This window comes from Pelobates fuscus, chromosome 11 (genome assembly GCF_036172605.1).
Source record: "Pelobates fuscus isolate aPelFus1 chromosome 11, aPelFus1.pri, whole genome shotgun sequence".
Lineage (NCBI taxonomy): Eukaryota > Metazoa > Chordata > Amphibia > Anura > Pelobatidae > Pelobates > Pelobates fuscus.
This window is the reverse complement of record NC_086327.1, coordinates 90,597,192-90,613,203: the sequence shown is the minus strand read 5'-3', so window position 1 is coordinate 90,613,203 and position 16,012 is coordinate 90,597,192. Positions and strand designations below refer to the sequence as shown.

Here is a 16,012-nt window from a genome sequence, read left to right as displayed (position 1 = left end):
TTATGATGAAAATTCTGTCTTTGCATTTTTTTTTTTAACAGTTTTTATTTGACATATCCGCTTAAGCGCAAGAAAGCATCATGTGTTTTTAAAACAAACCTCACAATTCTTCATGACTGCTTGCATTTCATTTTTCTCTCTTCTCTTCTCTCTTTTTAATTTTTTTTAAATTGTATTTAAAGGAACACTATAGTCACCTAAATTACTTTAGCTAAATTCCCCTGCAATTCACTGCCATTTAGGAGTTAAATCACTGTTTCTGTTTATGCAGCCCTAGCCACACCTCCCCTGCCCATGATTGACAGAGCCTGCATGAAAAAAAACTGGTTTCACTTTCAAATAGATGTAATTTACCTTAAATAATTGTATCTCAATCTCTAAATTGAACTTTAAAGGGACACTATAGTCACCTGAACAACTTTAGCTTAATGAAGCAGTTTTGGTGTATAGAACATGCCCCTGCAGCCTCACTGCTCAATCCTCTGCCATTTAGGAGTTAAATCCCTTTGTTTATGAACCCTAGTCACACCTCCCTGCATGTGACTTGCACAGCCTTCCATAAACACTTCCTGTAAAGAGAGCCCTATTTAGGCTTTCTTTATTGCAAGTTCTGTTTAATTAAGATTTTCTTATCCCCTGCTATGTTAGTAGCTTGCTAGACCCTGCAAGAGCCTCCTGTATGTGATTAACGTTCAATTTAGAGATTGGGATACAATTATTTAAGGTAAATTACATCTGTTTGAAAGTGAAACCAGTTTTTTTTTTTCATGCAGGCTCTGTCAATCATAGCCAGGGGAGGTGTGGCTAGGGCTGCATAAACAGAAACAAAGTGATTTAACTCCTAAATGACAGTGAATTGAGCAGTGAAATTGCAGGGGAATGATCTATACACTAAAATTGCTTTATTTAGCTAAAGTAAGTTAGGTGACTATAGTGTTCCTTTAATCACCTACAGGAGGCTCTTGCATAAATACAGCCTGGCTCCTAACTTTGTTAATCTGGGAGTTAGAATATGTGTCTTGTGATAAATAATATGTATCGAGCATGACCAGTGTGCATCTAATATTTTTGTACATGCTTCGCTCTCTTATCTTCACAACCATGAATATAGGTGGCATGCTCAGGAGTTGGTTTAAGTCTATCCATTAGAGGAAAAATAAGAGGGGTTAAGTCTTGTTTTAGCTTCAGCTCATTGAAGGACTGCTATCTATGCAGCTCTCAGTCACTAAGTGGTTTTACCAAATGCACAGTGTCTGCAAACAGCATCTGCTTCCACAGCACATCGTCTACCATTCTTGTATCAAGGGCACTAAATTGTTTGGCGGTCTGATTGTGTATTAATGTATTGTTAGCTTTTTAAGAGGTGCCATGGTGAATCGCAATTGTTTTGTAAAGTTCATATTTTCTTTTCCAATTACTCTTATTTTTTTTTTGGCAGGTTTCTCTGCACTTTGTGTTTCATATGCTCTAATAAGTTGTATAACTTATCTTGCTGGTATAAAACTTACAGAAGAGTCAGTGGTATTTTACTAAGAGCACTTTTCATGTAATTTTTCAGGAAAAAGAAAATCTCTAGATTTGTGTGAAATATTTTCTAAAATTCAACAGCAAAATCTTTATTGGGGACAAAAATAACTGATCGGAAATATGAAAATGTGACTCTTTACCATTTGAAGTTAAAATGATTCACCCGGCTTCATTGGATTTTGAATGATTCTGGCAGAAGGCAAATTTGCCAAATAAGTTTACCTGTTTTTTGGGAGACAACACTACAGCAATCCTTAGTTTTTGACCACTAGCCTGCGGGCAAATGGTTACAATAAGAAATTGGTAAAATAACTTGAATTTCATTAAATATAACAACTAATTTTATATACATTTAATAAGCAAAATAAATTGGTTTTATTATTGGTTTATGTTTGACCCTTTCTCCAATGGAATTCTAAAACTAATGCTAATAACTTTTGTTATGATAGCTTACATTAGAATTGGAAACTGTCTGCTTGCAAATTTGGTTCAACTGGCAGACAGCTGCCAGTTCCAATTATTGTATTTTAGTTTTCAGTTGCTTATTTACCTCATTCGGTTACAACTGGACAGGTTGAAATCCAGTCTACATTCAGTCTCCTTTGGCAGCTTTATTGCAAAATCTAGACATTGGTATCCCCCCTTGAGAACAATATCCAGATTTTACAGTCTGCAATTCCTCTAGATATTTTTCACTTTAGTCTGCAGGTACTCTTTACCCATACAACCTCCCAGTGCCAGAAAAAGTAATAGGTTTAAAATCTAATGGGAGAAGCTGTAATGTTTGAAAGCCATACATTGTGTTGAGTATGTTAATGTCCACAAAAATAGTAGTTTAATAAAATTGTATGAGATAAAACCAGTTGAAGAGATTTCAGCTCTCTAAGCATATCAACAACATTTTGTGGTATTGTGATAAAATTTAGGCTAATTTATGACAGGCTCACATTAACATGCCCCGTAGCCCCCTCATTGAATGTGTTCTATATCAGAGATACTAACTCGCCTTCTGATACAGTGCTGCTGCGTCTTAAGCTAAGTGGTTGTGACTGTACTAGAACACGCACTTCTGTACTATAACACTCACTATAACACCCACTTCTGATCAGCTCTCGCTCCTCTTGCAGTCATTTTTAATTTCCTGCTAAATGACACTTCCCAAACTGAGCAAACTCTGTTACACCAAAATGCTTGCTTTTTTTGCCAGCATACTACTATACTCCCTTGCCAGCACTAGCAGCGTTGTCTAAGGAGTTACTGTAGTAACTTTTTTTGCTCTCCCTTGTCTGTCAAATCACTCACCTAAACTCACTGTGAACCTAAATGAGTTTTTTGTTCCCCAATCTGTACATTTGCAAGCAAATGTATAGATGAAATGTTATGCTCTTTCAAAAGAGCGTACATTGATGGTATCATGGCAGATACCCTTTAATCGATATTTGTAGATTTAAGTTTCCCCCCTTTTTTGTAATAATACCCCTATAATAATTTGCAGATTATGGGGTAAACTCTAAAGGCCGATCTCCTTTAATATAATCCATCTCCATTAAAAATATCATTAAGTTGTTGCAAATAAAATATTTAAATGGTGTTCATCGTGAAATTTTTAAAAATATCTTGCGTTTATACCGTATATATTGTATGTGACAGTTTTCGTAAATTGACTGTTTTATTATTGTAATCAAATGCTCTCCACACTCTTGCCTTCTATGCTTCTTTCATTATTTTAGGTGCAAGAAGTTCCTTTTCATTTTCTCTTTTTGTTTTGCTATTATTTACACTGGTTAGAGCAGTCACTTTCTTGTAACGGTAAACCCAGGTGTAAATCCAGGTCACCAGTACTTACCGATTTAGTGTCCCTGGGCTAGATATCTAATAATATATATCCGCCTACTTCAAATCTTGACGTGCTATGGAATATGTGGGCGCTATGTAAATTCACCCCCACCATGTAACATCACCATTTGGGTCCTGAATAACCTGTAGCTTTTTTTTTTGGTAAAATCTGTGCAGTAGTAGTGGATAACTATATGTGGTGCTTATTCCCATGACCTTGAATTGAAATGATCTGGAAAACAAGTTGTAAAATGTAGGCTGAAAAGCCAAGCTGCGACTATATAAAAGTTAGAGAATTTGTCCAAAGGTACCTTAATTGTTCGACTTAGTGTATAAACACTGTTTATATACACGTAGTGATTCTGCTAAGAAGAAAATTCAAATACATTTTGTATATTCAAGAAAGGCCTGTTGTATTTGGTACCAGCATAAAACTGGCAATTGGTAATTGTACTGGTGATTGTACAGCTAGTTGTTGTGTGGGGTTAAGTTGCAAGCAAATACCACATTTACTCATGGCTAAATGACACACAGTAATTGTGTGTTAGAGGAGCTCTTGTCAGAATTGAGCTCCTAAGTTAAAATCCATGCTATAGTACCGCAGCAATGTCTGGGAGGTGTACAAAGCTGGAATCTCTGAAGTACAACTTACAGAAGATTCTGCTGTGCAACCTCTCCAGACAGTAGAAGTACCTTTTGTCGGCTGAGGTAAACACAGTTTCTATTTGATAGATTTGAGCGAGAGAGAGGACGTATAGCTGCATTGATTTTTACAATTATATGCAACAAGACAGGGACAGGTGGCCGCCTTGCACTGTAACCTACACAGGAAACATATATGTTATGATGCATGGAATGTCAGTTTAATTGTCAGTGCCGAACCACAACTTTAAAAATTCTTAAAATTAATACTAGAAACCTTGACTACACACCACAGAAACAGAGTAAAAAGTATTGCAAGTTGCAGACTGTTTCTATGAATGAATTTTGTACTTATCTATTCAGAGAGCTGTTGCAGAGTACTTTTTTTTCAAACAGTTATTTCATGCATAGGGTAACAAAAGTTAATGCATAATCTAAAAATGATTAAATAATTTTGTTTGCTAAGCAATGACTTAGAGCCTCATTTATCACTTGTTTCTCCATAAAATTCAGTTCTGTTCAAACAGTGAAGGTCCTGGCTGACACAAATGGAAGTTCACTTCTGTGTATTGTTTCAGTAACCCTTATCAAGGCTTCTTGAAGCTCATTCTGGTCCCAAAGAACTGCATAATTGTGTCCCCTATCCGATATGATGTATGCTATTTCTCCAAGTACAATGCTCTGCTACTTCTAAATTGAGAAATGTGTATCTGTTAAAATAAGGTCAAGTGGGTGATTTTCAAAAAGTAGAAGATGGAAGCAGGCATGTAGAACAGTCTTGTCAAGTCCCTCTTCATTTAGCTGTGAAGTTGTGCTCCTGGTTTTCTTGCAATTCTTTTGGTTTTGTCTCTGTAGCGCACTGAGCAGGACTTTTGTATTTGTCATGGTGTTGACTGTGTAGTGCTAGTGGACAGCAAATAACCACAACACAAGGGACTGCATTCTTATAATCATAAAAGATGGAAGGTCATTATGAATACACATTTTTTTTGCACCATACATTTAAGTGCATTTGACTTTTAGTGCTTTTGACTTTTTGTTTATTAATCAAATTTTATTTGCTATACACTTTTTTTGTACACTTTGTATAATCAATATTTTATTTATGCAGCTTTAGGCCAAAGTATTTCATTATCATACATTGGAAATTCACAATTGTAAATTTTTCCTCTGTCATGATCTGTTCGTTAGACAGCTCTAGGATTGAATGCTACTGCAGTAATTTTTCAATGTATTTTTTTTTTTTTTTTTATCGCTACAGTGCCTCCCAGGTCTGCTGCTTGTAGGGAAACTTTTTAAAATAACCCACCAAAGCTATAATTACACTAAATCCTAGAATGATTTAACTATAAGCGTTGTATATTAAAGACTAAACCTACTTTTATTAATGTTGACTTTTTTCCAATTCCCAAACCAATATCGACATTCTATTTTTTTTACTTGGCTGTTAAATAGGCTGTACCATCCGAGTTTTACTTAAAGTACCGTATTTTTCGCTCCATAAGACGCACCTAGTTTTTAGAGGAAGAAACCCAGAAAACAATATATTCTGAACAAACTGTCCCATAGTGTTTCTTACTATGGTACAGTTTGTTCAGAATATTTTTTTCTCCCCTGTCCCATAGTGTCCCCCCTCCCATAGTCTTCTCCCACCCCCTCCCCATAGTCTTCTCCCACCCCCTCCCCATAGTCTTCTCCCACCCCCTCCCCATAGTCTTCTCCCACCCCCTCCCCATAGTCTTCTCCCACCCCCTCCCCATAGTCTTCTCCCACCCCCTCCCCATAGTCTTCTCCCACCCCCTCCCCATAGTCTTCTCCCACCCCCTCCCCATAGTCTTCTCCCACCCCCTCCCCATAGTCTTCTCCCACCCCCTCCCCATAGTCTTCTCCCACCCCCTCCCCATAGTCTTCTCCCACCCCCTCCCCATAGTCTTCATCCCCCCTCCCCTCCCCTCCCCATAGTCTTCATCCCCCCTCTCCTCCCCTCCCCATAGTCTTCACCCCCCTCTCCTCCCCTCCCCATAGTCTTCACCCCCCCCTCTCCTCCCCTCCCCATAGTCTTCACCCCCCCTCTCCTCCCCTCCCCATAGTCTTCATCCCCCCTCCCCTCCCCATAGTCTTCATCCCCCCTCCCCTCCCCATAGTCTTCACCCCCCCTCTCCTCCCCTCCCCATAGTCTTCATCCCCCCTCCCCTCCCCATAGTCTTCATCCCCCCTCTCCTCCCCTCCCCATAGTCTTCATCCCCCCTCTCCTCCCCTCCCCATAGTCTTCATCCCCCTTCTCCTCCCCTCCCCATAGTCTTCATCCCCCCTCCCCTCCCCATAGTCTTCATCCCTCCCCTCTCCTCCCCTCCCCATAGTCTTCATCCCTCCCCTCTCCTCCCCTCCCCATAGTCTTCATCCCTCCCCTCTCCTCCCCTCCCCATAGTCTTCATCCCTCCCCTCTCCTCCCCTCCCCATAGTCTTCACCCCTCCCCATAGTCTTCATCCCTCTCCTCCCCTCCCCATAGTCTTCACCCCTCCCCATAGTCTTCATCCCTCTCCTCCCCTCCCCATAGTCTTCACCCCTCCCCATAGTCTTCATCCCTCTCCTCCCCTCCCCATAGTCTTCACCCCTCCCCATAGTCTTCATCCCTCTCCTCCCCTCCCCATAGTCTTCACCCCTCCCCATAGTCTTCATCCCTCTCCTCCCCTCCCCATAGTCTTCATTTTATTTTCCTGATCAGTCACCATGGCAGCATTAACTAATAAGTTAGCCCCTCCTCTCACAGCAGAAAGGACAGGAAGCAGAAGTCTGACATTTTGTATAAATATAATAAGTTCCTCCCTGTCAGGCAGTCTTTGTAGTTTGCTTCACAACACTCATAGAACAAAGAAGTCAATGTAATGCAACCATGTTCATCAGGACAAGTCTAGTGAATCATAGAATGCAGGTTGATCATAGCTTGCACCCTTGACTCAATGAGTGTTCATAGAAACAAAATAAGAATCCAGAATTTGTTCTGGAGTCCAGCTAGGCGCGCATCAAAAAGCTCCAATATATGTAAATCACAAGAACAACAAAGAGTTTTGAAGAAAATGTATAGAAATGCTCACCAGTAAGCAGTTAGTGGAGCTCGGCATCCAAAGCAGGGGTGGTCAATCCAAGCAAATGCAGCAACTAGACAATATCCAGGGATACACTGGCTGGGACACTCAAAATCCTATATGAAATAGATGCTCCATGTTTAACTAAACAATCTTTTATTAGAGCAATCTAAAAAAAATATAAGGCCGTAGCAGTGCAAACCCTACAGAAGTATATCCCAAGAAGATCGCCTAAAGCAGTTCATGCAACAAGGCAGTTAATCTTGGGCACCTAATCCCTATTCCCCTACCTATAACTAGCTAGGTTAGGTATGCATATTCAAAGTGTGTTGTGATGCTTAATGATATTGAATTGGTAAGCAGCTGCCACACGTGTGGATAATCTCCTTGTGATCAACAAAACCAAATGGAACCATTATCACAAGATTATTTTGGTTATAACTAGCTAGAGTCTAGCAACCCAGGTGTAGGTAACCTGCAGCACTCCAGATGCTGTGGACTACATCTACCATAATGCTCTTACAGCCATATTGCTGGCAAAGCATCAGAGCATATGTAGTCCACTTCATTTGAAGAACCAATAGTTTCCTACCCCTTTCTTTACCTACCCAAATACATAGGTTTATCCTGACACCCTCCGACACTTAGTTATTCTGAATGTTGCCATAATTATTTGTGGTGCAATGCCACTCACTGCATTCTTTTGAATGCAACTACTTCATTGCATTACCGTTTCCACAGAGATATTTTAATGTGTATACCTCATTAGGCGCTGCTTTATTTTCTCTTAACAATATATTTGAATGCTGAGTGCTATAACGGCTCAGACATTTCGGGCAACATAGCTGTTAAGTGCAATTATTTTAAACATAAGTGTTAGAAAAGATTAATCTTTATTTGTCTTAACCCACTGGCTCAGATTGGCCTTGTAATGTAGCCGTACCTAGAGCAGTGATAACTAACCATTTGCTCTACTCTTTTTATCTGCTTCATCACACAGATTGTCTCTGATCTGGTGAGGTAGTGCATTACAGGAGAACCAGTCCCACACCAATGAGTTTGCAATAGCCATCAGTTTGTGACTCAATTGGGATCTTTAAATGGAATCTGAAATGTTCATACATTCTATATTGCAACAAGCATTTTGCGGCTTTTATGTCTGTGTGTGTGTGTGTGTGTGTGTGTGTGTATGTGTGTATGTGTATATATATATATATATATATATATAGTATGTATCCTCACAACAAAAGAATGGTGGATTGGCGCTTTTTTTCAAAGAGTGAGCAACTACCCCCAGTGCCCAAAATCACAAATGGCACTCAAGATATAGTGAAAGAGAAAGGTATACGGGGGTGCAAAGAGAATGTACACAAGTATGGTATACTTGGTACAATGAGTGGAACACCTCCTGATTTTCCTATAATAAAAACACATACATAGTGTAATACTGTTTCAAAGGGAACATAAATCAGTAGAGGGTAATGGGTCACTCACAGTATGCAGAGCCACATGTAGCTGGCTCTGACTTCAGTGGCAGGTGAATAATTAACTTATTCAGGCTTTCAGACTCCCCACCAGGATAGCTTCTTTCCAGCCTCTCTATAATTCTCAGGATATCCAATTTGGTAAAGATAAATAAAAACTTTACTGGACAAAAATACAAACAACTAGAATAAGTTAAAATAACATAAGTAATAAAATGTCCACAGCACTAACGCGTTTCGACCTCCAGGTCTTTGTCAAAGTGTGTGGTTGATGCTGTCTCTCTGTCTTTTAAATAGTGTTCCTTTCTTTGAAATTGGCGCCGTTTTCCCGGCGTCTTCCTTTACTTCCGGGTTCGCCGAACATCAAGGGCTGCAAAAATTGCAAGCATCAAAATAGGAAGGTTGAGGGGACGCTATCTGGCCACAATAGTGGTTAAAGGGGGGGGGGGGGACCTACTCTCCTCCCCCCCCCCCGGCCCCCACCCCTGGGCGGTGGGTGGGGGCCCTAAAATTAAAAATAAGGGGGGGGACCTACTGTCCCCCCCCGGCCCCCACCCCTGTGCGGCGGGTGGGGGCCCTAAAATTAAAAATAAGGGGGGGACATACTAGGGATCGACCGATTATCGGTTTTACCGATATAATCGGCCGATATTCGGTATTTTTTCGAGACGGCCGCGGGTCTCGCGAGATTTACACTGGGGAGCTGGAGGAGCTGCTGGGAGGTGAGTAAACGCTTGCTGCCCACCCCCCTCCCCTCGCTAAACTAATGCCACTGGACCACCAGGGTTTAACACATCCCCCCTCCCTGGCAAGGAAACAAGCAGGGAGGGGGGACAACAAAAAAGAAATAATAATAATTAAATATATATAAAAAAATAATCTAAAAAAAAAATACACACATACACTATTATTATACACACACTACACAAACACACTGTGTATATAATTCAGTGTGTTTGTATAGTGTGTGTATATATAATGCAGTGTGTTTGTATAGTGTGTGTATATAATGCACACTACACAAACACACTGTATTATATACACACACACACACACACTGCATTATATATACACACTATATAAACACTACACAAACACACTGCATTATATAAACATTACACAAACACACTGCATTATATACACAGTGTGTTTGTGTAGTGTGTTTATATAATGCACACTACACACACTCTGCATTATATACACACACTATACAAACACACACACTCTGCATTATATAAACACACTACATTCACTATACACACAACACAAATACACACACTCTGCATTCCTTATATGCACACACTACACAAACAAACACACTTTGCATTTAGTATATACAGCATTCACTTTACACACACTGCATTCACTTTACGCACACTACCCACACACTACACAGACACGCTGCTTTCATTATATACACACTAGACAAATACGCACTGCATCCACTACACAAACACACACTGCATCCACACCACTCCCGCTACACACACACTGCATCCGCTACACACACACTGCATCCGCTACACACACACTGCATCCGCTACACACACACTGCATCCGCTACACACACACTGCATCCGCTACACACACACTGCATCCGCTACACACACACTGCATCCGCTACACACACACTGCATCCGCTACACACACACTGCATCCGCTACACACACACACTGCATCCGCTACACACACACTGCATCCGCTACACACACACTGCATCCGCTACACACACACTGCATCCGCTACACACACACTGCATCCGCTACACACACACTGCATCCGCTACACACACATACACAGCTCCCCTGTCTAAACACACTGCATCCACTACACGTGGCATGTATATTTTGTGCATTTACCTTTTAGAAATAGTTTATTTTCCAAAATGGTAAATGTACAGAATATCGGCAAATTATATCGGCTATCGGCCTGAAAGTTCACAGAATATCGGTATCGACTCTAAAAAATCAATATCGGTCGATCCCTAGGACATACTGCCCCCCCGGCCCCCACCCCTCTGCGGTGGGTGGGGGCCCTAAAATTATCAATAAGGGGGGACCTATTGTCCCCCCCGCCCCCCACCCCTGTGCGGCGGGTGGAGGCCCTAAAATAAAAAATAAGGGGGGACATACTGCCCCCCCCGGCCCCCACCCCTGTGCGGCGGGTGGGGGCCCTAAAATTAACAATAAGGGGGATCTATTGTCCCCCCGGCCCCCACCCCTGAGCGGTGGGTGGGGGCCCTAAATACAAAGGGGGCCAGTCAGACAGCTCAGCTCGCGAACGCGCATAAAGCGCTCAGGTTCTTCATAGGGCGGCTGTCAATGCCGCTCTATGAAGAACGTGATTGGTGCAGCGCGAAGCTGCGCATGCGCACCACATCGCCATGACGCTTCTCTCAGAGAAGCGTCCTATTGGGCCCCGCGATTTCGTCATTTTGACGAAAAAGGGGGCGCGGCATGGCTGGGAGCTCGGCGCTGGAACGGAGGTAAGTTTTTAACATAAAAACACCTCGAATTTTTTTTTAATTAAATGTAAGTTCATATAAAAGCAAGAAGGAAGGCTGGGGGACCTGTCTTTCTTGCTTTTATATGTTGACTATAGAGTCCCTTTAATTTTTGTTGAGAGATATATATTAATTGATTTCCTTTTTGAATAAGGTCCTGTTTTAGGCTGCTGTGACGTAATTTTGGTGCCAAAATTCAATTTTGTGTCATTCAGTTACCTATATAAATCAAAGCTGCCAGGCATCTGTTTTACTCCACTTGAAAAAGCAACGCGTTGCAATTTTAAATTTTTGTTTAAATAAAAGTAATATTCATAGACTATTTATTTGTCTGGGTCAGCCTTTTATACTTTATTATTTTTAGTCATACCTGGCACATCTAATCACCTGACACATCAGTGTCATCATTCAAAGAATCCTAGGTGGGGATTGTTCCACCCACGTCTGAAACCTAGAGCGGTCCGTCTGCTCTTTAAATTGTAAGTACATTATTCATACTTGCATATATGGAGAGCACTACGGGCCTTCTTCTCTTCTTTTATTGCATATGACCTACACTTCATTTACTATCAGAGGGATATCCTACAAGTGGGGATTTTAAATAACACTGTACGCTGTTTTACCGAGAGCTGGTTATAGCTCTATAAGACATGAGTTGGCAATTTTTATTTCAGTGTTGTCAATTGGTTGCCTATGTTTTCTTTTGCATATGCTGCTGATGTTTCAAGTCCCACCATAGACGTCTTTTGAACGCTTCTTGTTTCCAGCCTAGGTACTCTTGTCATCCTAAATATCTCCTCCCTTGTTACCTCTCCTCCAGCCCTAGTTCTCATCTCTATTTAATAAATTTCTTTCTTTATTTAATAGATTTAAGAGTAAAAGAGGAGAAGGTAACAGAGGAGGTAGTGTGCTTAAACTCTAATCCTTCCCACCCCAAATCCCCCCTACCCTATCTAGCTTCTTATTATAGATTTATCCTTACTGCCTGTCCTTGGAGAGCAAGAGCACACCATTGTGTGTGGTGTAATGTGATTTATTTTTCTATTCTTTTTTTTTTTTTTTTTTTTTTTTTTATAAGCCCGTTTCATGGGATCTCCAGGACCCATAGGAGCTTTTACACCGGTGTGGTGGTTGTTAAATTGTAGCTTCCAATTTATTTATCAGTGTGTCCCAGTCCTCTATCTGAGTGTATCTATTTTCTATGTTTGTCAATATACCCCTTTCCATTTTGCTTGCCATATAACTTGAGCCATTAATTCTTGAGTGTGTGGGATTGTCACTGTTTTCCAGTTGCGTGCTAAAAGAAGTTTAGCTGCTGTAATGATATGTACTGTTACCATTTTGGGCCAATTTAGATTTAATTAGACTACCTCAGACTTGAATTCTATTTTCATTTCGGTTATTTGATACGTTACTTTCATTACATCCTTCCAATATTGACTTATAGGAGCACATTGCCACCAACTGTGAATCAGATTACCTTCATTAACATTGCATTTCAACACCTATCTGATGCCTCTGGGAAAATTTTATTTAGGCGTTTAGGTGTTGTGACGGACTGCCTGGCACCCCCCTTCCCCATGACGCCTCTCCTGCAACTGTCAAAAATTACTTACTAAGCCCTCGGTGAATACTTTTCTAACAACCTATTTCGTACCCCTCCTTTTACCCTTTGTGTCACTATACCCCACTCCCTCTAGCATTTAAGCTCATTGAGCAGGGCCCTCCACCTCTCTGTTCCTGTACGTCCAGTTGTCTGGTTATAATTACATATGCACAGCGCTACGGAATCTGATGGCGTTGTATAAATAATAATAATAAAAATAGCCCTGATCTTGGTGAACAACATACCGTATATACTCGAGTATAAGCCGACCCGAATATAAGCCGAGGCCCCTAATTTTACCCCCCAAAAATGGGAAAACTTATTGACTCGAGTATAAGACTAGGGTGAGAAATGCAGCAGCTACTGGTAAATTTCTAAATAAAATTAGATCCTAAAAAAAATATATTAATTGAATATTTATTTACAGTGTGTGTATAATGAATGCAGTGTGTGTGTATGAGTGCAGCGTGTGTGTGTATGAGTGCAGCGTGTGTTGCAGAGCCTTGGTGGGGGGTGGGCAATTTTTTTTTTATTATTTTAATTTTTTTTATTATTATTATTTATTTTTTTATTTAATTTAATTATTATTTATTTTTTTATTTATTATTTAATTTTTTTTTATTTTTATTATTATCTTTTTTTTTCGTCCCCCCTCCCTGCTTGATACATAGCAGGGAGGGGGGCTCTCCTTCCCTGGTGGTCCAGTGGCATTGGTAGTTCAGTGGGGGGGAGAGGGGGCTGCAGAGAGATTTACACTGGGAGCTGACCGAGGTGCTGAACGGACGGCACGGAGGAGGAGAGAGCTGACAGGAGCTGCAGGAGAGGTAAGTAACGCTCTCTGCAGCCCCCACAGCCCCATTGTCTGTATTATGGCAATGTAAATTGCCATAATACAGACATTGACTCGAGTATAAGCCGAGTTGGTTTTTTTTAGCACAGAAAATGTGCTAAAAAACTCGGCTTATACTCGAGTATATACGGTATCTAAAAATCACCCAGATCAGTTTGGGGGTTCAGAAATGTCCTGTAAGTCTTATTTTTGACAGACCGTGCACATGGTCCCATGCCCAAAACCGTTCCAGAGAATTAGTGCTAACGGTCGGTTTCTCTGTCTGGAGTACAAAAGGTACATACTTCACATGAACAGAGCCGTTTTAAAGTATTTTAGCCAGGTCTTTTGCAGGGGCCGTAGTCACAGGGTAGGAGGCTGGCAAACAGGCCCCTCCAAAAACTCGTGGCAAACTCACAGGAAAAGGGGAGTTTGTCACAGGTGTCAAATACCTTCTGTTAGAAAGGGTAAAATGTTTCTGTGAGGTTTAGGCAATGTACATGTTTGTATACTTTGTTTAGGGAGCTTATCCACTCCTTCTTCTATGGATACTTTTAGTTATTTTTCCCATTTATTTATCAAACCTATTGGTTTACCGTGTCTCTTTGGCATGTATGTTTAATTAGAATGTTAATTCTACCCGACCAAGAAAAGCCTACTGCTTTCCAGTCATTTTGTTTTTTTTATTGGTTTGTTTTAATAAAGGTAAGAAGTTAGCTTTGATTAGGTCTTTTAAATCTGGAGTTATGGTTATACCTAAATAGCTTAGTCTATCCTTATTATCAGGGAGCCCTATATTTTGTACAAGAAAGTTAGTTTGCTCTTTAATCCATATTTTAAACAATATATATTGATTTCTCGAAGTTCATTTTATATCCTGAGACTTTAGAGTAGTTTTTTTTTTATTTCCTTCAATAACTCTGGGACCGAGATTTCTGGATCTTCTAGTGTTAATAAAATATCATCTGCGTATACATTTACCTTTGTTTGTCCAGACATGTTGGTAAAGCCTTTCATTTTTTTGTTTTGTCTTATTGAAGTGGCTAGAGGTTCTAAAACCAATATTTACAATAAAGGGCAAAGCGGGCATCCCTGTCTTGTCCCATTTTTTATGTTGACGTATTGTGATGTAAATACTGACCCTATAACCTTTGCTGATGGGTCCGTGTAGAGGGCTGATATCGCTTGGAATATTGAACCAGTGATTCCAAATTGTTTGTGTCACAAACTTAAAACCCCAACCCGCCCCATGAAACGCTTTCTCTGCGTCTATTGATAGTAACATTAAAGGAGTTATATTGTTACCGTATATACTCGAGTATAAGTTGACCCGAATACAAGTCGAGACCCCTAATTTTACCCCCAAAATCTGGGAAAACGTATTGACTCGAGTATAAGACTAGGGTGGGAAATGCAGCAGCTACTGGTAAATTTCTAAATAAAATTATATCCCCCCAAAATTATATTAATTGAATATATATTTACTGTGTGTGTTTGTATGAATGCGGTGTGTGTGTATTAGTGCAGTGTGTTTGTGTGTGTGTGTGTGTGTGTCTGATGCAGAGCCTTGGTGGGGGGGGTGGGCATTTTTATTATTTTTTTTTATTATTATTATTATTATTATTATTTTTATATAAATTTTTTTATATATTTTATTTTTATATTTTATTTATATTTTTTTTCGTCCCCCCTCCCTGCTTGTTAGCTGGCCAGGGAGGGGGGCTCTCATTCCCTGGTGGTCCAGTGGATGGGCTGTAGGAGGGGGGCTGGCAGGAAGCTGTAACTTGCGCGGCCGCAAGACTTACAGTGGGAGCTGACCAGAGGAGAGAGAAGGGAGCTGACAGGAGCTGCTGTAAAGGTAAGTAACAGCTTCCTGCCAGCCCCCAACAGGACCGCCGGGCTTGTAATGAGCCTGGCGGTCCTGGTCTGTATTATGGCAATGTAAGTTGCCATAATACAGACACTCACTCGAGTATAAGACGAGTGGGGATTTTTCATCACAAAAAATGTGCTGAAAAACTCGTCTTATACTCGAGTATATACGGTATCTGTTTCTTCTAATATATTATTTTTCTGAGATTGTTGATGGAAGACCTCTATGGTATAAAACCCACTTGTTCGTTGTTAATTAGTTGTGGTATAACTATTTTTAACCTTTCCGTCAGGATAGAAGATTTTAATATCAGTATTAATTGACAAAATCGGTCTATAGTTACCGATCAATTCTGAGTCTTTGTCTATTTTTGGGATGGGGACTATGTTTGCTCTCAGCAACTCTCAAGGAGTTCTCATTATATAATTATAAATATTAGCGAGTTCTCCTTTTAGTTGCTCTTTCATTAGTTTATAAAGTATTAGTAAAACCATCTGGACCTGGGGCAGTCTTTAGTTTAAGCGTATCTATTGATTTGCTATCCTCTATTTCTGTTATAGGTTGATTGATCATTTTTAGTTGGTCAGGTACGATTTTTGGCATATGTAAATAGCTTATTATTAAT

At 40.3% G+C, this 16,012-nt stretch overlaps 1 protein-coding gene across 1 annotated transcript in view; it reads left to right on the top strand.

The window, feature by feature from the left end:
- Window positions 1-16,012, top strand: part of CAMTA1 (calmodulin binding transcription activator 1) — a 1,539,661-nt gene that overhangs the window by 16,932 nt on the left and 1,506,717 nt on the right. The gene's annotated exons all lie outside the window — the stretch shown is intronic.